The sequence below is a fragment of the Bombina bombina genome, chromosome 1 (assembly GCF_027579735.1).
Source record: "Bombina bombina isolate aBomBom1 chromosome 1, aBomBom1.pri, whole genome shotgun sequence".
NCBI lineage: Eukaryota > Metazoa > Chordata > Amphibia > Anura > Bombinatoridae > Bombina > Bombina bombina.
Genome location: NC_069499.1, coordinates 550,448,495 through 550,469,485, shown reverse-complemented (window position 1 = coordinate 550,469,485; position 20,991 = coordinate 550,448,495).

The following is a 20,991-nucleotide window of genomic DNA, read 5'->3' as shown; positions in this document are numbered from 1 at the left end:
TATCCGAGTGAAAACACACCCGCTTGTCTTGGAGCTCAGAAGCCCAAATCTTTAAAGCGACCACCAAAGGGAAGAGTTCCAAAAAAGTTAGATTTTTTGTCAAACCCAAAGGTTCCCAATCTTCAGGCCAAACCTCTGCACACCATTTTCCGTTCAGATAGGCTCCAAAACCGCAAGAACCAGATGCATCAGTAAACAGGCATAAGCGTTCATCAGACCAATCTACTTCCTGAATCACCAACCGGCCATTGAAATCCTTCAAGAAGGCCGACCATACTCAAAGGTCATCCTTCATGACCTTTGTCAAACGAATATGATGATGGGGAGCAACTACCCCGACCGTCGCCAATGCAAGTCATCTACAAAAAACCCTACCAACTGGGATAATTCGGCACGTGAAATTAAGCTTGCCCAACAAAGATTGAAGACATCTCAGAGTTAACTTCTCAGACGACAAAGCCCCTTGGATGCACTGAAACAAGTCAACGACCTTATCCCAAGGTAGATGGCATTGCATAGCCACTGAATCAATCTCAATACCCAAGAAACACAAAGAAGTTATCGGACCTTCCGATTTTTCTTCAGCTATTGGAATACCAAAATCAGATGCAACAAGATCAAAAGTCAACATCATCCTCCTACAGACTTCTGAACCCTCAGGGCCCACAAACAAGAAGTCATCCAAGTAATGAACTAAAGATTACAACCCAGCTCGTTGCTTGACCACCCACTCAATGAATGTACTAAACTTTTCAAAATAAGAGCAAGAAATAGAGCACCCCATTGGAAGGCACAAATCCACAAAAAAGGAACCATCAAATTTACAACTTAAAAGATGATGACACCGAGGGTGAACCGGCAACAGCCTGAATGCTGCTTCGATGTCAACCTTAGCCAACAAAGCTACTCGGCCAGCAACCCGAACCAAATCAACAGTTTTGTCGAATGACGCATAATTAACCGAGACCAATTCCGGATCAATTCCATCAGTGACAGAAAAACCCTTTGGGTAAGACAGGTGGTGGATCAAACGAAACTGACCTTCAACCCTCTTAGGAACTACTCCTAATGGAGAAATTCTCAAATTCTCCAAAGGAGGAGAAACAAATGGGCCTGCCATTCTCCCCAAAGAAACCTCTTTTTGCAACTTCTTTCTAACCACCTCAGGGAATTCCCTGGCTGACTTCAAATTCCCACTAAATTTCCCACCAGCACCTTCCTTGAAAGGAATTACAAAACCTGAGCTGAAGCCGGAAAGAAGCAGCTCAGCATCATCTTGTTTTCCTCTTTTATTGGCGTAAGCCTCTAACCAAACCACCATCCTTCCTACCTTCACCGGGGTCTGAGCTCGAAGGAGTAGATTCCCCTTGCTTACTAACAATCTTTCCTTTTTTGAAACACCTTGAAAAACTGTGGCTACCGCCACACCCAGAGCATTCGTGCCTGAATTTACAACTTGCTCCAAACCGGCATGCTCCATCGTTAAATTGGAAGCATAACCCCTTACGCATTGAGACTGCAGATCATGAACTAACCGAGGGGCCGGAGTAACCGACCCCTGAACCACGAAAAGGCTGACCCCTTAAAGGAGTCATGATCTCGAGCCAAATGCCCATGTCACGATCGTCCCATCGCATTTCTGGTCTCACTGCCAGCCTCTGACGAAACTTCTCGTCATAAAGCCACCATGCCATACCTCCATAAGTACGGTAAGCATTTGAAATCTCATCGAAATAACAAAATAAAGATCCACCCTGATCCGGGCACTTCTCCGTTACCACACTAGCAAGAATGCAAAAGGCTCTCGACCAATTACCTAGGGTCTTAGGTAACTTCCTGTACCTCTTTTTCCTTTCATCTTCCTCCTTCTTGCCTTTCTCGGATTTATCATGCCTTTTCGGCCGACTCCCCCCCACTTGGAGCCTCCAAACTCGCCAACAACGCCTTCAAACCATTCAGCAGCTTCTCACGTTCTCCACACTTCAAACCCGATCCTTCCACCACAGCACCCCCAGCTGACTCACCTGAAGACTGGGGGGCCGTCCTTGCACTCTCCCGATTATCTGCTCCAACACTGGGAACGTCCTGAGTTGTCACTACCTCCTCTCTCCTTCTACCGCTCTCGCCTGTCCTCTTGCTCCCACTCGATTTCCTAGAAGGTGAACGTCCTCTCTCTCTTCTTCCACTGCTTTTTGAACTCTCGACCCTCGCCCAAGTAGGTGAATGAACAACAGTAGATCTTCTTAAAGGTGAACATGATCTCCGTCGGCCGTGACCCGATCTTGACCTCCTTCTTTGATGCCTGCTGGGCACCGTAATATCTCCAGATCCTGGGGACTGCAAAGCACGGGAAGGTGTGAGTGCTTGACCCCCCCCTGATGACCTACTCCCCTGCACTCCTTCCCTCTTTCTAACCCTACTCTCACTAACCCTGCTCCCCCCTGAAACCCTTACACCCTTCTCAGGAGATAATAACTTCAAAAGCTGCGCCAGGGTAGACGCATCGCCTACCTGACCAGCCGTACTCGGTCCAGGTAACGCAGGTTCCTCTATCTCCTCTTCCTCCTCAAAGTCAATGCCAGCATCCAGTACCAGCAGCGGCTCCGTAACCGGGTCCCTTTGAGGTGTAGGGGCCTCTTCTCCTCCACTAGAAAGGCCGTGTGCTTCCTGGTAAACCACTGCGTGAAAGAATTAGAGACATTAGCTCTCATCCCCAAATGACTATCTTTAACATATCCCACTATCACCCTTTTCCTATGTCCTTTTTTTTTTTAAAAAAAACAAAAAAAATAAACAACCTCTTAGTCCACCATCATCCACATACACTGCTCACTCTAAACTCAGCAACCTGCGTAAGCAATAACCCAAACCAAATTAGTACCTACCTATTCAGGAACACCTATAAAAACTTAGGGAAAAAACATAAATTTGCAACCTATCAGAGAAGAAACACCTATTTTTTTTTTTTTTTTTACATAAAACCAGCCCTACAATTACTAATAAAGCTCCCCGCCTACATAATATCAAACAAAAAACCCATGCCATACAACCCCAATAAAAAACATTAAAGCAAGGAAAAAGCAAATAAACCAAAATAAAAGCTTTTTTTTTTTTTTTTTTTTTATAAATTCACCAACTTACCATTCGACAATTTTTTATTATTAATATTATTCCTTAAATTTTATTTATAATTTTTTTTTTTTTTTTTTTTTTTTTTATACATAAAACAGCCAGAAGAAAATTAGCATAATGCACCCCTTCTTTTTTACAATTATATATACCAACATACCCCAATATATTCCATGACATTAAAATTATAATGAAACCGACGTAAATGTTCCAATATTAATATTAACCCCTTCACTGCCAGGCAGGAAATTGACAGCCTTCTCCCCTCAAGAATAAAAGACAAACATACCCGATAGCTATATAATATCCTTGACATATCCCACACATTGCCGCCATTAAACATGCCCCCTGGCCCCTTTACTACCGCCACACTACCCTCCACATTGCGCCCCTACCAGACCCCACTTTACCCGACACCGTCTTCTCCGCTCCTGCAGTCCCACCGGGCCTCCGGGGCGCAATGACGTCACCGCCATGCGCCGTTAATGCACCGGATCCTGTCGCCTTCTCTGCCACTGGCCTCTTGCTTGAAGAACCTCTCCGCCCGGTCTTCGTCGACGACTTCCTCTTCGAGCTGGATGTTTCAGGACTCAACCTTGACGGGGGCCCAGCTGATCTCACCGGTCTCTTCTTCCTGGAACCGCTGACTCCTGCAACTCCTGACGTCCCCGCGCGAGGCTCCTCAACCGACTTCAGCTGCTCCCGGATCCACTCTACTCCTCTTCCTCTGGCCATCGCCGTCAGCTCCTGTAGCAGCGCATCCATGCCAGGTAAGCACTGAAGCCGTTCTTCTCCCGCTCAGGTAAGTAACTGAAAAAGAGCGCGAATCCACTATACACCAACAAATTTAAAACTTTGCCTCCAGCCACGCCCACTTGACCTAAAGCTGAACTACATTCAGCCAATAGGGGTCAATTACCCCTACCTTGATTCTGGCGTTCGGGGTTCTGCTTTAAGTGAAATTTGATTCCAGGCAGCAAGAGAAGCCAGAGACTGGGAAATCAGTTCTAAGGAGCAGTGGCGTCACTGGGGATCATGTGTGGACCGCACCTGGGTGACAGGCTCAGGGGGGTGACACCAACCAGGCACTGGCAAGCAGGAACTGTGGTGCCTTAACTTAGTTTAGCGCAATAGTGCGCTATGTGACTGTGTTACTTTACATCAAGCAATTTTATCACCATATTGGCCCATTGAAGACATGTCATTATCATGTTTACATACAGATGATAATAACAGGTCCGCCCACCACCCCCATCCACGTACTGGCTTTGATCATGCACCCACCATCCCATCACAGCCACTTGCCTCGCTCTAGACTGGAGATGAAGAGTGAGGTGGGAGGAGCAAGAGCTGCAGTCACGTTTATCACCAGGTAGCAGCACCGCAGGACAGAGAGAAAGAAGCGGGAGACTTAGGCAGTCACAGCAGCAACACCGATGCAGCAGCGATCAGCACTAGCAGCAAGTCAGGAGGACAGTTGAAGATCGATCTTGGCAACTCAACTGTAAGATATATATATATATATATAATATGTTATTGATAAAACTCAATCATATACTGTAATTATGTAATGATATTATAATAATATCATTACATAAATATATGATTGATTGATTTTGATCACTGAAGGCTGCTGCCTTGTTCTGCTGCTCAGCTACAGTTTTACACAGCTAGGTCAATTCCTTAATAATTGCTAAGCTCCTTGATCTTCACTGTCACTGATACTATATCTATATGCGCTGCAATTGTATATCCTCTTTCTTTACTAAGCACACGTTTGAATATTTGTTTAGCTGATTTGCAGGGGTGAATGCACACAAAGTATTATTATATAATAATGTCCTTATAATGGTTAAGGAACATTAAACTGATACGTATGTACACATATTCTGCTAACACATCACCTAATAAAGCAAAACACTGTATTATGAATGTGATTAATTTGCCAATGCCTAGTAATGCTTTTTTGTGCCTATGGAATTTAGTAAATCCAGAAATAGGTACCTCACCACTTTTATTTTCAAATTAATCCATGACATCCATTTTTTTTAATTATTGGTGCGTGACTTTCTAGTATTTCTTACTTATATTATCATATTTGCTTCATTCTATTGGAATCCTTTGTTGAAGGAGCAGTAATACACTACTGGGAGCTAGCTGAACATATTGGGTGAGCGAAGTACAAGAGGCACATGTGTGCAGCCACCAACCAGTAGCTAACTCCCAGTAGTGCATTGCTGTTCCTGAGTCTACCTAGGTATGCTTTTCAATGAAGGATACCAAGCGAGTTATATGGAAGTTACAATTTATGAGTAACATTTGTAAAAACAACAACCAAACATTAATGGGGGGGTGACACCATGAGATACCGCACTGGGTGACACCAACCCTAGTGACACTTCTGCTAAGGAGGAGTAAGGGAGGGAGTGAGTTTGGAAGGCTAATCTTACACCAAGGTTCCAGGTCAAGAAAAGGTGAGGAAAAAGAGTGAGAATGATAAGGACAATGCAGTGTGTGTAACAAGGAGAAACAGCAAAGTCATAAGTGCTGATCCCTCATATCGTCATTCTGAACCATTAACCAACTACTTAAACATATATATATATCCATATTCCCCCTTTAGTCCCTTGAATGCCAACAACAAACATTAACTTTTAAACTTGGCTTCATAAGCTGTAAACCTATGGTGGCGGCAAGCAGGGCCCTAAACTAAATACCATGCAGCCAGAGGTCACGCCCCTTGAAAGGGGGGTATCAAATGAAAATAGGAGGGAGGGCCTCGCAAGGACCCTACTCACATACTTGAGTACAGATGCCCTGGGGATCTTCAGCCAGCAGGCCTGTGGGGCGGGGCACCCCCCCAGGGCATGGCCTGGGGGACATCATCCCCACCCATTAGCTCGACTGTCACTCTTCCGGACTCTGTATTCTGACAGTTAATGGGCGTGACCTCCCGCTACTAGCAGATAATCACAATTTGTATATGTATAATTAACTGGAATACTCCTGCCACTAAGGCACCGGTGTAATGAGCCCTACAGCAAACTACCTCCGGGAATTCCATACCTTAACGTCTAAGGGCTTACTAAGACTAGGCCAACTAACCCTATCCCTGCCTTTGCGTCTAACCAGCAACCGAAGGAAGCCATCTCATGGCCTAATGCTGCCACCTCACAAAACTCAAACATGTTGGGAATGGAAGGGCGGGGAAAACTTCCAGGCTGTAGTCACCAGGAAAAAAAGGCAGAACCCTGGCTCCCTGGGCTTAAATCTGGTAAGCTAAAACCCACCCCTAACTTTGCAACATAGTTGCTAACTTAACTCTAACCTAACTTCAACTAATGTTCTCCTTTCCACTAGAGGGCTCTGCGTGACTGGCGCTGCTGGAAGTGCCATCCCAGATGTCTGAGCCGGCACTACCCTTAAACCTGACTCTGCAAACTGTGAAGTGAGGATAGGCTGAGGGGAGGCCGAGGGGACCCCCGGTCTGTCCCATGGATCCCATAATTGAATTAAGCATGCGAAACATGCGCCTATGGCCTTTAATGTTCAGCCTTAGAGCCCTCCCCCCATCTGAGTCTGTGTCTGAGCTAGAATCCTCAGAAAATGTATGTAAATGAGTGGTATGCAGACTCTTACCACTAACTAGTACTCCCTCAGAGTTCCTGTTCTGCGCCATTGAGGAAGAAGGGGCTCCCGATGTGCTGGGAACAAAGCTGCATTGCTGTCCATCAGCTCAGCTCCTCCATGCTGCGGCATCAGTCCCTGTAATACCTGAAAGGGAGATGAGAACGAGAGGGGAGTATCCAGGCCATGCACTGCTATGCCTGAACCCCCCTCGCCCCTGCCCAATGGCGTTGATGTCACAGGACCCGCCTCTGTTTCCATATCCTTTACTATCTCTGCATCACCCTCCTGCTCTCCTGTACTAGAAAACATGGGATCTGATAATCCTGCACCTGCTCTGCCCTGGCCCTGCAAGCCCCTACCCCTGGGTGGGGGAATGGGAAGAGGCCGCAAATAGCATCGCCGTGGTGAAGGCCCTGAACAGGCCCACTACAGCTGCAGCCACCTCTGCTGTCCCTATGCCGGCCGATAGCGCCTGCTCTAAGGGGGGAGGAGGCCATTCCTGACCTGCACCCTCGGATCCCTGATCCCCAAAACTCTGAGAGGGAGGGTCCTCATCTGAGAACAAAGACTGGGAAGATGACAGGGAATCCTGTGTGACTTGAGATGGGGCAAAGTGGAAGTGGATGGGGAAAGGCCTGATGGAGGAATCGCGCTCTCATCAATACTCATCTCTTTTTTAGCAGCATGTCCACGGGAAGTAAGATCCATAGCATCCCTGAATCGTTTAGGCACTGTTCTGGTCCTTCTGGCATGGTACATACTGCAAACCAATGACTTTGAAAGAACTGCAACAGAAAACTGTGAAAACTTCTAGACTGTGTCACCAGGAAAAAGAGGCAGAACCCTGGCTCCCTGGGCTTAAAGGACCAGTAAACACAGTAGATTTGCATAATCAACAAATGCAAGATAACAAGACAATACAATAGCATTTACTCTGAATTTCATATGAGTAGTCGATTTTTTTTCTAACAAATTTCAAAGTTATGTATATTTCCACTCCCCCTGTACCATGTGATAGCAATCAGCCAATCACAAATGCATATACGTATAGTCTGTGAATTCTTGCACATGCTCAATAGGAGCTGGTGACTCAAAAAGTATAAATACAAAAGAATGTGCACATTTTTTTTAATGGAAGTAAATTGGAAAGTTGTTTAAAATTACATGCTGTATCTGAATCATGAAAATCTAATTTGACCTGAGTGTCCCTTTAAATCTGGTAAGTTAAAACCCACCCCTAACTTTGCAACATAGTTGCTATCTTAACTCTAACTTAACTTCAACTAATGTTCTCCTTTCCACTAGAGGGCCAAGCACTTAATTTCGCTCCAGTACACAAGCTACCTTACACTACCACAAAGTGAGAGAAATACAGACAAGTAGGGATGAAAGTGAAAGAGACAGGCGTAGTAAAAGGTTTTATATAGCGAGAAGTACAAAGTTTACTGAAAGACTGCTGCTTTTGTATTCTCATGGTAAATTACCTGTTTATATATGACAGGGTTAGCAGGCCGGGGACTAACTTTTGTAATGTAGTTTACAAAGATATAGAGAAACTAATTTTCACTTTTTTTACTGTGTATTTTAGACTGTGTGTACATGTGAGTTTATGTTGTGTGTCTGCATGCATATATGTATGCAGTGTATGTGTGCATGTTTATATAAATATGCAGACTGTAGCATATGTGTGTGTTGCTGTGTATTTTAGACCGCGTGTACATGTGTGTGTATGTTGTGTGTCTGCATGTATATGTGAATGCTGTGTGTGTGTGCATGTTTATTTGTATACTCTGCAGACTGTAGCATATGTGTGTTTTGCTGTGTATTTTAGACTGTTTGTACATGTCTGTGTATGTTGTGTGTCTGCATGTATATGTGAATGCTGTGTGTGTGCATGTTTATTTGTATACTCTGCAGACTGTAGCATATGTGTGTTTTGCTGTGTATTTTAGACTGTTTGTACATGTCTGTGTATGTTGTGTGTCTGCATGTATATGTGAATGCTGTGTGTGTGCATGTTTATTTGTATACTCTGCAGACTGTAGCATATGTGTGTTTTGCTGTGTATTTTAGACTGTTTGTACATGTCTGTGTATGTTGTGTGTCTGCATGTATATGTGAATGCTGTGTGTGTGCATGTTTATTTGTATACTCTGCAGACTGTAGCATATGTGTGTGTTGCTGTGCATTTTAGACTGTGTGTATGTTGTGTGTGTATGTTGTGTGTCTGCATGTATATATATTATGTGTTTATTTGTATACTCTGCAGACTGTAGCATACAGGGAGTGCAGAATTATTAGGCAAATGAGTATTTTGACCACATCATACTCTTTATGCATGTTGTCTTACTCCAAGCTGTATAGGCTCAAAAGCCTACTACCAATTAAGCATATTAGGTGATGTGCATCTCTGTAATGAGAAGGGGTGTGGTCTAATGACATCAACACCCTATATCAGGTGTGCATAATTATTAGGCAACTTTCTTTCCTTTGGCAAAATGGGTCAAAAGAAGGACTTGACAGGCTCAGAAAAGTCAAAAATAGTGAGATATCTTGCAGAGGGATGCAGCACTCTTAAAATTGCAAAGCTTCTGAAGCGTGATCATCGAACAATCAAGCGTTTCATTCAAAATAGTCAACAGGGTCGCAAGAAGCGTGTGGAAAAACCAAGGTGCAAAATAACTGCCCATGAACTGAGAAAAGTCAAGCGTGCAGCTGCCAAGATGCCACTTGCCACCAGTTTGGCCATATTTCAGAGCTGCAACATCACTGGAGTGCCCAAAAGCACAAGGTGTGCAATACTCAGAGACATGGCCAAGGTAAGAAAGGCTGAAAGACGACCACCACTGAACAAGACACACAAGCTGAAACGTCAAGACTGGGCCAAGAAATATCTCAAGACTGATTTTTCTAAGGTTTTATGGACTGATGAAATGAGAGTGAGTCTTGATGGGCCAGATGGATGGGCCCGTGGCTGGATTGGTAAAGGGCAGAGAGCTCCAGTCCGACTCAGACGCCAGCAAGGTGGAGGTGGAGTACTGGTTTGGGCTGGTATCATCAAAGATGAGCTTGTGGGGCCTTTTCGGGTTGAGGATGGAGTCAAGCTCAACTCCCAGTCCTACTGCCAGTTTCTGGAAGACACCTTCTACAAGCAGTGGTACAGGAAGAAGTCTGCATCCTTCAAGAAAAACATGATTTTCATGCAGGACAATGCTCCATCACACGCATCCAAGTACTCCACAGCGTGGCTGGCAAGAAAGGGTATAAAAGAAGAAAATCTAATGACATGGCCTCCTTGTTCACCTGATCTGAACCCCATTGAGAACCTGTGGTCCATCATCAAATGTGAGATTTACAAGGAGGGAAAACAGTACACCTCTCTGAACAGTGTCTGGGAGGCTGTGGTTGCTGCTGCACGCAATGTTGATGGTGAACAGATCAAAACACTGACAGAATACATGGATGGCAGGCTTTTGAGTGTCCTTGCAAAGAAAGGTGGCTATATTGGTCACTGATTTGTTTTTGTTTTGTTTTTGAATGTCAGAAATGTATATTTGTGAATGTTGAGATGTTATATTGGTTTCACTGGTAAAAATAAATAATTGAAATGGGTATATATTTGTTTTTTGTTAAGTTGCCTAATAATTATGCACAGTAATAGTCACCTGCACACACAGATATCCCCCTAAAATAGCTATACCTAAAAACAAACTAAAAACTACTTCCAAAACTATTCAGCTTTGATATTAATGAGTTTTTTGGGTTCATTGAGAACATGGTTGTTGCTCAATAATAAAATTAATCCTCAAAAATACAACTTGCCTAATAATTCTGCACTCCCTGTATATGTGTTGCTAAGCATTTTAGACTGTGTACGTCTGTGTGTGTGTATGTTGTGTGTCTGCATGTATATGTATGGTGTGTGTTTATTTGTATACTCTGCAGACTGTAGCATTTGTGTGTGTTGCTGTGCATTTTAGACTTTGTGTACATGTGTGTGTTGGTTGTTTGCATGTATAGGTATGGTGTGTGTTTATTTGTATACTCTGCAGACTGTAGCATATGTGTGTGTTGCTGTGCATTTTAGACTGTCTGTACATGTGTGTGTATGTTGTGTGCCTGCATGTATATGTGTATGCTGTGTTTGTGTGTGCATTTTTATTTGTATACTCTGCAGACTGTAACATATATGTGTGTCGCTATGCATTTTAGGGGCGCGATCCGATATAGATCGCAGTTTGCGGCGCAAGCGAGGGAACCGGCGTCGCCCGCAGTTTCAGCTCGCAACTCGAGCCATCCCATATAGGTCGCCGTCAGATGCTAACGTGCCGTAAGTCTCACAAACCAGCGATGTCCAGAAATCTGCGTAAGTACAAATTTCTGGCGTCGCCAGTGACTTGCGGCACGTTAGAATCTGCCGGCGCCTATAAAACCTGACTAAAGTCTAAAACACCCGCACTGTCTAACACGCCTCCCTAACATAGCCCGCACTGTCTAACACGCCTCCCTAACATAGCCCGACACGTCTAACCCTCTATCCGCTATCCCCCCTCACTAGCCTAACAATAAAAAAGCTATTAACCCCTAAACCGCCGCTCCTTTACCCCGCCGCAACCTAATAAAGTTATTAACCCCTAAACCGCCGCTCCCGTACCCCGCCGCCAGCTATATTATATCTATAACCCCCTAAAGTGAGCCCCTAACACCGCCGCCATCTATATTAAAATTATTAACCCCTAATGTAAGCCCCTTACACCGCCGCCATCTCTATTAAAATGATTAACCCCTAATTTAATCTACCTACCCCGCCGCCAGCTATATTATCTATATTAACCCTAAGTATATTATAGTTAATATAGTTATTACATTATATATATATTAACTATATTAACCCTAATTATATTAGGGTTAATATAGTTACTATAGTATTTATATTAACTATATTAACTCTATCTAACCCTAACACCCCTAACTATATTTATATTAAATTAATCTAATTAATTTATAAACTAAAATATTCCTATTTAAATCTAAATACTTACCTATAAAATAAACCCTAAGATAGCTACAATATAATTAATAATTACATTGTAGCTATGTTAGGGTTAATATTTATTTTACAGGTAAATAGTTAATTATTTTAACTAGGTATAATAGATATTAAATAGTTATTAACTATTTAATATCTACCTAGTTAAAATAATTACCCAATTACCTGTAAAATAAATCCTAACCTAAGTTACAAATACACCTACACTATCAATAAATTTAATAAACTACAAACATCTATCTAAAAATACAATTAAATTAACTAAACTAAATTACAAAAAAAAACAAACACTAAATTACAAAAAATAAAAAAAAGATTACAAGATTTTTAAGCTAATTACACCTATTCTAAGCCCCCTAATAAAATAATAAACCCCCAAAATAACAAAAATTCCCTGCCCTATTCTAAATTAAACAAATTTCAAAGCTCTTTACCTTACCAGCCCTTAAAAGGGCCTTTTGTGGGGCATGCCCCAAAGAATTCAGCTCTTTTGCATTCAACAAATACAATCCCCCCCCCCCCCATTACAACCCACCACCCACATACCCCTATTCTAAACCCACCCAAACCCCCCTTAAAAAATCCTAACACTACCCCCCTGAAGATCTCCCTACCTTGTCTTCACCACACCGGGCCGAACTCCTGATCCGATCCGGGCGATGTCGTCCTCCAAGCGGCAAAGAAGAAATCTTCCTCCGGCGATGTCATCCTCCAAGCGGCAAAGAAGAAATCTTCCTCCGGCGACGTCTTCCTCCAAGCGGCAGCAAAGTCTTCATTCTTCCGGCGGCATCTTCAATCTTCTTTCTTCGCTCCGCCGCCGCGGAGCATCCATCCCGGCCGATTGCTAAACTTGGAATGAGGTACCTTTAAATGACGTCATCCAAGATGGCGTCCGCCGAATTCCGATTGGCTGATAGGATTCTATCAGCCAATCGGAATTAAGTTAAAAAAATCTGACTGGCTGATTGAATCAGCCAATCAGATTCAAGTTCAATCCGATTGGCTGATCCAATCAGCCAATCAGATTGAGCTCGCATTCTATTGGCTGATCGGAACAGCCAATAGAATGCGAGCTCAATCTGATTGGCTGATTGGATCAGCCAATCGGATTGAACTTGAATCTGATTGGCTGATTCAATCAGCCAATCAGATTTTTTTAACTTAATTCCGATTGGCTGATAGAATCCTATCAGCCAATCGGAATTCGGCGGACGCCATCTTGGATGACGTCATTTAAAGGTACCTCATTCCAAGTTTAGCAATCGGCCGGGATGGATGCTCCGCGGCGGCGGAGCGAAGAAAGAAGATTGAAGATGCCGCCGGAAGAATGAAGACTTTGCTGCCGCTTGGAGGAAGACGTCGCCGGAGGAAGAATTCTTCTTTGCCGCTTGGAGGATGACATCGCCGGAGGAAGATTTCTTCTTTGCCGCTTGGAGGACGACATCGCCCGGATCGGATCAGGAGTTCGGCCCGGTGTGGTGAAGACAAGGTAGGGAGATCTTCAGGGGGGTAGTGTTAGGATTTTTTAAGGGGGGTTTGGGTGGGTTTAGAATAGGGGTATGTGGGTGGTGGGTTGTAATGGGGGGGGGGGGATTGTATTTGTTGAATGCAAAAGAGCTGAATTCTTTGGGGCATGCCCCACAAAAGGCCCTTTTAAGGGCTGGTAAGGTAAAGAGCTTTGAAATTTGTTTAATTTAGAATAGGGCAGGGAATTTTTGTTATTTTGGGGGTTTATTATTTTATTAGGGGGCTTAGAATAGGTGTAATTAGCTTAAAAATCTTGTAATCTTTTTTTTATTTTTTGTAATTTAGTGTTTGTTTTTTTTTGTAATTTAGTTTAGTTAATTTAATTGTATTTTTAGATAGATGTTTGTAGTTTATTAAATTTATTGATAGTGTAGGTGTATTTGTAACTTAGGTTAGGATTTATTTTACAGGTAATTGGGTAATTATTTTAACTAGGTAGATATTAAATAGTTAATAACTATTTAATATCTATTATACCTAGTTAAAATAATTAACTATTTACCTGTAAAATAAATATTAACCCTAACATAGCTACAATGTAATTATTAATTATATTGTAGCTATCTTAGGGTTTATTTTATAGGTAAGTATTTAGATTTAAATAGGAATATTTTAGTTTATAAATTAATTAGATTAATTTAATATAAATATAGTTAGGGGTGTTAGGGTTAGATAGAGTTAATATAGTTAATATAAATACTATAGTAACTATATTAACCCTAATATAATTAGGGTTAATATAGTTAATATATATAATGTAATAACTATATTAACTATAATATACTTAGGGTTAATATAGATAACATAGCTGGCGGCGGGGTAGGTAGATTAAATTAGGGGTTAATCATTTTTATATAGGTGGCGGCGGTGTAAGGGGTCAGATTACGGGATAGATAAGGTAGATGGCGGCGGTTTTAGGGGCTCACAGTAGGGGGTTAGTTTATGTAGATGGCGGCGGGGTCCGGGAGCGGCGTTTTAGGGGGTAATAACTTTATTAGGGATTTCGGGGGGGGGATCGCGGTTGACAGGGAGATAGACATTGCGCATGCGTTAGGTGTTAGGTTTATTTTAGCAGATCGCGGTTGACAGGGAGATAGACATTGCGCATGCGTTAGGTGTTAGGTTTATTTTAGCAGCTAGTTTAGGGAGTTACGGGGCTCCAATAGTCAGCGTAAGGCTTCTTACGGCTGCTTTTTGTGGCGAGGTGAAAATGGAGTAAGTTTTCTCCATTTTCGCCACGTAAGTCCTTACGCTGCATATTGGATACCAAACTGCGCGGGTTTGGTATACCTGCCTATGGCCCAAAAAACTGCGGGCGACGGCAGAAATATACGCGCGTAACTTCTAGCTTACGCCGTATATAGGATACCAAATCCGCGCAATTATTGGCGTCGCCGGCTTTTGCGGGCGACGCTTTATATCGGACCGACCCCCTAGATTGTCTGTACATGTGAGTGTATGTTGTGTATCTGCATGTATATGTGTATGCTGTGTGTGTGTGCATGTTTATTTGTATACTCTGCAGACTGAAGCATATGTGTGTCGCTGTGTATTTGAGACTGTGTACATGTTTCTATAAGCTCTGTAATGTATGTGTGTATGCTGTGTAGTATGTTGTTTATGACAAAGGATTTGCAGGATTTTTTTTATTTGTAGAAGAGTAGATCTTCTTCTACAATATGTATTTATAATACATTGGTCTCATGATTTTCTTTTAAGCCACTCCCCATCCCTACTCCTGCCCACCACATATAACACTTTCATCCTCTTTCTAATTTGGAAATGTTGAGAGGTAAGCAGTACTGCATCTATCTGGTATCTTGTGCCAGCCTAACCACCTATACCTGCTGGACATTGCTCCTGACTTCCCACTTCGTACCTCTTTGCTGGAATTATCTCACAGTACCTGACCTTTTGCTTGTTCCTGGACTCTATTTGCCCCCTTGTTACCTAGTTTCTGGACTGATCTCATGGTACCTGACCTTTTGCCTGTTCCTGGGTCTCTGCTCTTGTTTAACCCTTGATATTGAACAATTATTAGTTTTGTTTCTCTTGCTTCATTAAAACTGTTTAAAATACTTTTGGTTTCCTGTACATCTATTCTTGCATATTGAGTTCCATTCACCCTAACACTCACAGGCTGCTAGGAGGAGGGTGCTGCGGCACAAATATAGTAAGCATGTGCACATTTAGAGCAGTACAAGTACTTTCTGCCACTATTTTTAAAGCAAAAGATTTTCAGATTTGGGCAGATGGCCCAAACTGACTTGTAACCTCAGAGCATGCCTTGTCCAGGTCTTATTTAAAGGGACACTAAAGTCAAAATAAAACTTTCATGATTCAGATAGAGCATGCAGTTTTAAGAAACTTTCAAATCTACTTCCATTATCAAAATGTGCACAGGCTTTTTATATGCACATTTTCTAAAGGTACAAGCTGCTACTGAGCATGTGCAAGAGTTCAGTGTATACTCATATGAGTTTGTGATTGGCTGATGGCTGTAACATGATACAGGGGCAGCAAATTTAAATCAATTTTGAAATTTGTCAGAAAAAATCTACTGTTTATCTAAAATGAAGTGTGATGGTATTTTATTTTTATTATGCACTTACTGATTATGCAGATCTACTGTAGTTAATAGTTATTACATTATACAACAGTCCTAATTCCTACACACTAGAAATACTTTAACCCATCTACTTTTGCTAAATTGGTGGACAAAGTTGAAGAGAGCTTTCATTTTTAATTTATATTTTCATGAGAAAGGGTAAACAATATATTTACAGATATATTTATTTGGGACCAATTGTAAACAAAGTTAAAAACAATACCAAAAAAAAAGATAATTTTTTGCTATCACAGGCCACTTGAGTACATTAGTGTTTTGAGAGTATGTGGAGGCCCAGTATGGTTTACTATTAAAGGGGCATAAAACAGGTTGAGATCTGTGCACAGGGCCGCCACTAGAAATTTTGGGGCCCCTGACTTAACCATTGATCAGCCCCTCCCCCTCCTTTGACGTGCAATTTTTGACCAAATGACTAAAACGTATATGCACTTTATTCTTAAGCGTCTATTTAAACTTAGAAATGTTGTAAAGGTAGTAACACACACACAGACAAACTCATACACTGAAACACACACACACATAAGGATTCACATATAGACACTCTAGCAGACACGCAAAGAAACACTCAGACACAGACACCCAAACAGACACGCACTGGTTTACATTGACCTGACAAGTAATGAGGTAAACTACAGTTTTGTAAAAGAAAAAAGGAGATTTAGAAAACAAAATATGGAGTTCTGATTATCTTTTTGTAAAGGAAGATGCCAACTAAATGATGACAACAGCATGCAGTGGCTAAAAGGAAGGGCCCTGAACTGCCTAAACAATAATTTAAAGGTTAAATGGTGGATTAGTGACTTCCGGAAAGGTCTCGTTAGTCTCAAAGGCTGTAGATCGATGTGAATAATCAGTAGTAAGTTAAAAATGTCCTAAAAAGGAACAGACAATGGATACACACACACACACACAAACTCAAACTTGTACATACACTCAAGGAAACACTGACAGAGACAGTCTCAGAAAACACACAAAGACATACACACCGAGACAACCACAGAAAACACACAAAGACATACACACACAGAGAGACAACCATGTAAAACACAGAAAGACATACATACACACACCCTCACTGAGACATCCACAGAAAACACACAAAGACATACACACACCCTCACAGAGACACCCACAGAAAACACACACCCTTACAGAGACATCCACAGAAAACACAGACATACATACATACACACACCCTCAAAATACACAAAGACAAACATACACACACCCTCACAGAGACACCCATAGAAAAAGCTCAAAGACATATGCACACACCCTCACAGACATCCACAGAAAATGCACAAAGACCTACATACCCACCCTCACAGAGAGACCCACAGAAAAAAATACATACACACTCATAGAGACACAAACCAAAGCACAAAGACATAAACACAGACACCCACAGAAACACTAACAGGAGGAAACATTTATGCACCTTGCATCCCCTAAACCAACAGTTTGTGACATGCATGATAAAAAAAATTGCAGAAATTAAGAGATCATTTTTTAAAGAATCATATTTGTAAATGTGCAAACAAAAATAATTATTTGAATTCAAAATTGTACATTAATGATCTGGGTAGATGGCTAGATGAAGAAAAATACTTTTAAAAGGTTGACATATGTTTGTTTGTTTTTTTCCCCATTTTCCCCAACCAAGAGCACCACTTCAAATATAGTGTACAAATGTTACCATCTGTCAGCTGTACTTATGGATTTTGAAAATGCTGTACTCTATATGGTCTTGGTGGAACCATAAGCTGTGGTACTCATACCATTAGATCTGGTTAAATGCAGTATTTAGGCTTGTTGGTAGGTATTTCAAAATTAAGTCAGCTGTAGTGTAAACTTAACAGTTACAGGTATAAATAAAAAAAAAATGCATATCTGCCAAAAGGGCACCTACCATTTGTGTATTGAGGAGTAAACATTTCTGCATGGTTTTAAATATAGAATTTCCACAGCATTGTCAAATAATCATAAATACAGTGCTGCTAAAAAAATGTGTTTTTATGGACCCCTGGCCCCACCATACAACTACTACCACACTGAAGTTACAATCCGAAATTGCACATAGAAATAAAAAACATTTGCTAAGTAAGTCCTACCTCCTCTGCAAATGAAAGTGATCTGCTGTCTGACTCACACTGTACAAACAAAGTGCCAAGTCTGTCTCACACTGTGCATAGTGGTTTAGTGCACACTCAGAAATCCTCTCAAATGCTAATACTTTACTCCTTGTAATAACATATCCCATGCTCAATTAGCACTCTGCTGTAGTACCCACTGGTGGCTGCCAAAATTAAAAATTTTTTTTATTTATTTATTATTATTTTTTTAGTTCTTGCCTCATGGGGCCCCCCTGGCCCATTGAGCCCCTGACAGGAGTCACCCCTATCATGCCCCTGATGGCGGCCCTGTCTGTGCATATCCTAAAAGGGCTAATTAATTAAAAATAGTTTGCATAGAAAAATTGTTTAAAACTTGCTGGCAAGTATTTTAAAATCATTTTCAAAAATTAGCAAAATAAATTACATAGCGAAGCTGCCTGGAGCAGCCAACTCTGCCTGGAGCAGCCAACTTTGATGATTTAAATAGGAAATGTAATTTTAAACAACTTTCCAATTTACTTTTATCACCAATTTTGTTTTGTTCTCTTGGTATTCTTATTTGAAAGCTAAACCTAGGAGGTCCATATGCTAATTTCTTAGACCTTGAAGACTGCCTCTAATCTGAATGCATTTTGACCACTAGAGGGCATTAGTTCATGTGTTTCATATAGAAAACATTGAGCTCATGCACGTGAAGTTACCCTGGAGTGAGCACTGATTGGCTAAAATGCAGGTCTGTCAAAAGAACTGAGATAAGGGGGCAGTTTGCAGCGGTTTAGATACAAGGTAATCACAGAGGTAAAATGTGTATTTCTATAACAGTGTTGGTTATGCAAAACTGGGGAATGGGTAATAAAGGGATTATCTTTCTTTTTAAACAACACAAATTCTGGTGTTGACTGTTCCTTTAATGGTGAGACACTGCAGTATAAATTTGCGGGTAAAGTAATTAAAATACATATTATTATATTTTGTCTCTATCCCAACTTGTTTTATGTCCCTTTAAACAAATTTCCCTATTATAGCATCTACCTGTTTTCCTAGGCTGTGACTAGATAGCTATCTGCCTGTACAGAACCTTTAGAGGTCCCCCATATGTAATACAGACGAGTGCTGTTTTATTTTTTGAAAATACTAATTACTAAATGTTGTCGTGCCCACACTGATAATCATCTGCAAACAATTGGTGTGTTCCTCTTAGATAACAAAGACTGGTGTCCTGTAAAAGGAACTGTTTTTTACAATACCTCCAGAAGTCTGTATGCTACAGGTCAAACGTTCTAGGACACTCCTGTTTTCCAGTTTTTTATTGAAATGTATGCAGTTATCGCATGTACTTTGAAATAAAAGCATAGAACACATAAACAGTGATAAAAAGAAATCATGGAATTGTTATGTTTAAGATATTTTAATCTACATTTTTGATTCTTTAAAATAGCCACCTTTTGTAGATTTAACAGCTAAAAACACCAGTTTCATTCTTTCTACAATGGAAATCAATGCAAATGTTTTGTGATTTCATGCAGAAACAATTAATCAAACAGTTAAAATATTAGCAGATATTTAAGTTGTTCTTTTTCATTGCTTTTATAACACTTGTTTCCAGGCTAGTAGCTGACAGAGCTGTGGCCTTGATAAGATATTTAGAAACTTACTTGTATTAGAACTAATTAACATATGATTATCATATCACCTGTGCAAGACCAGGGCCGTCTTTAATATTGATTGGACCCTGGGCAAAAATTTTCTTGGGCCCCCCCCCCACCCCATGCAATTTCGCTCTCCACCCCAACATCCCAAAAAACAACTAAATCAATTTTTTTTTTATTATTAGCCCAGCTGCGGATCATCCAAAAAAAATATTGCAATATGTGAAACTGGACCTAAGCAGTACTAATAAGTAAATAAATATATACATTCCTCCACTGTGGATTCATTTAATATTCTTTTGAATGTGATTCTGGTGTGAGGTTAGCTGGTTAAAGAGATTTAGGGCAGCCAAGAGGAGCAAAGCAAGGTAAAGGATGAAGCATGGAGGTGCAGACAAATATAAGTTTTCTGACTGGAACAGCAGAACTACTATGGGAAGCTGTAAAATCTGAGACAGAGAAAAAAAAATAATATATAAAAATAAACCTTACATTAATGTGTGAAGTATCAGCATGACGCTATACATCAGCCACACCAGCACATGTCGCTTCTTTGCTAGGAACAAGTTCCCTCTCACCCTGAACTAGACAATGCTGCATGGGGAGGGGCCTGTGTGCACTCACTTATTCTTCCCACTGACACCTTTCTACAAAGCACTATTCCCCTAACAAACTTCAGTTAGTTGATCTTAGGGCCACAGCAGAAAGAGCAGGGCTAAGGGGACCAGTAGACTGGATGCTATCTGTCCAAAGCTGCATGGATACAGTGTGAGATGAGTCACACAGCCTCAAGACTGAAGAGAGCAGTGTATGCAGCTGCACAGATGCTCAAATCCTCATGTGCCTGCCTCTCCAGCTTTCTGCTGCATGCGCCTACAGTCAGCCCTACCCAGAAACAATCCCCACCACCAGAGCAGTTACCTGGTAACAGTGGTAACCCCAGTAGGACCTTTTCTGATGCAGTGGGAAATGGCTGGATGCCGAGTTAGGGCTTTGCATTCAGTGCTGCACAGTGCACATCTAAAACAGCACATGGCACTAGCTTGGCATGTCACATGACACCGGCACGGTCTGGCACAGTTTTTAAAAAAAATATAAGCAGAGTACTTTGAACTGTGACAGTATTAGGACTGAATGTGTGTGTTCCCCATGTCACATCAGCAGTCTGGTATGAACCATAAAAAAAAAAATATATATTTTTTTTTTTTAGGACTCTTGGGCCCCTCAATAGAGACTGGGCCCAGGGCAGCTGCCCCTTTTGCC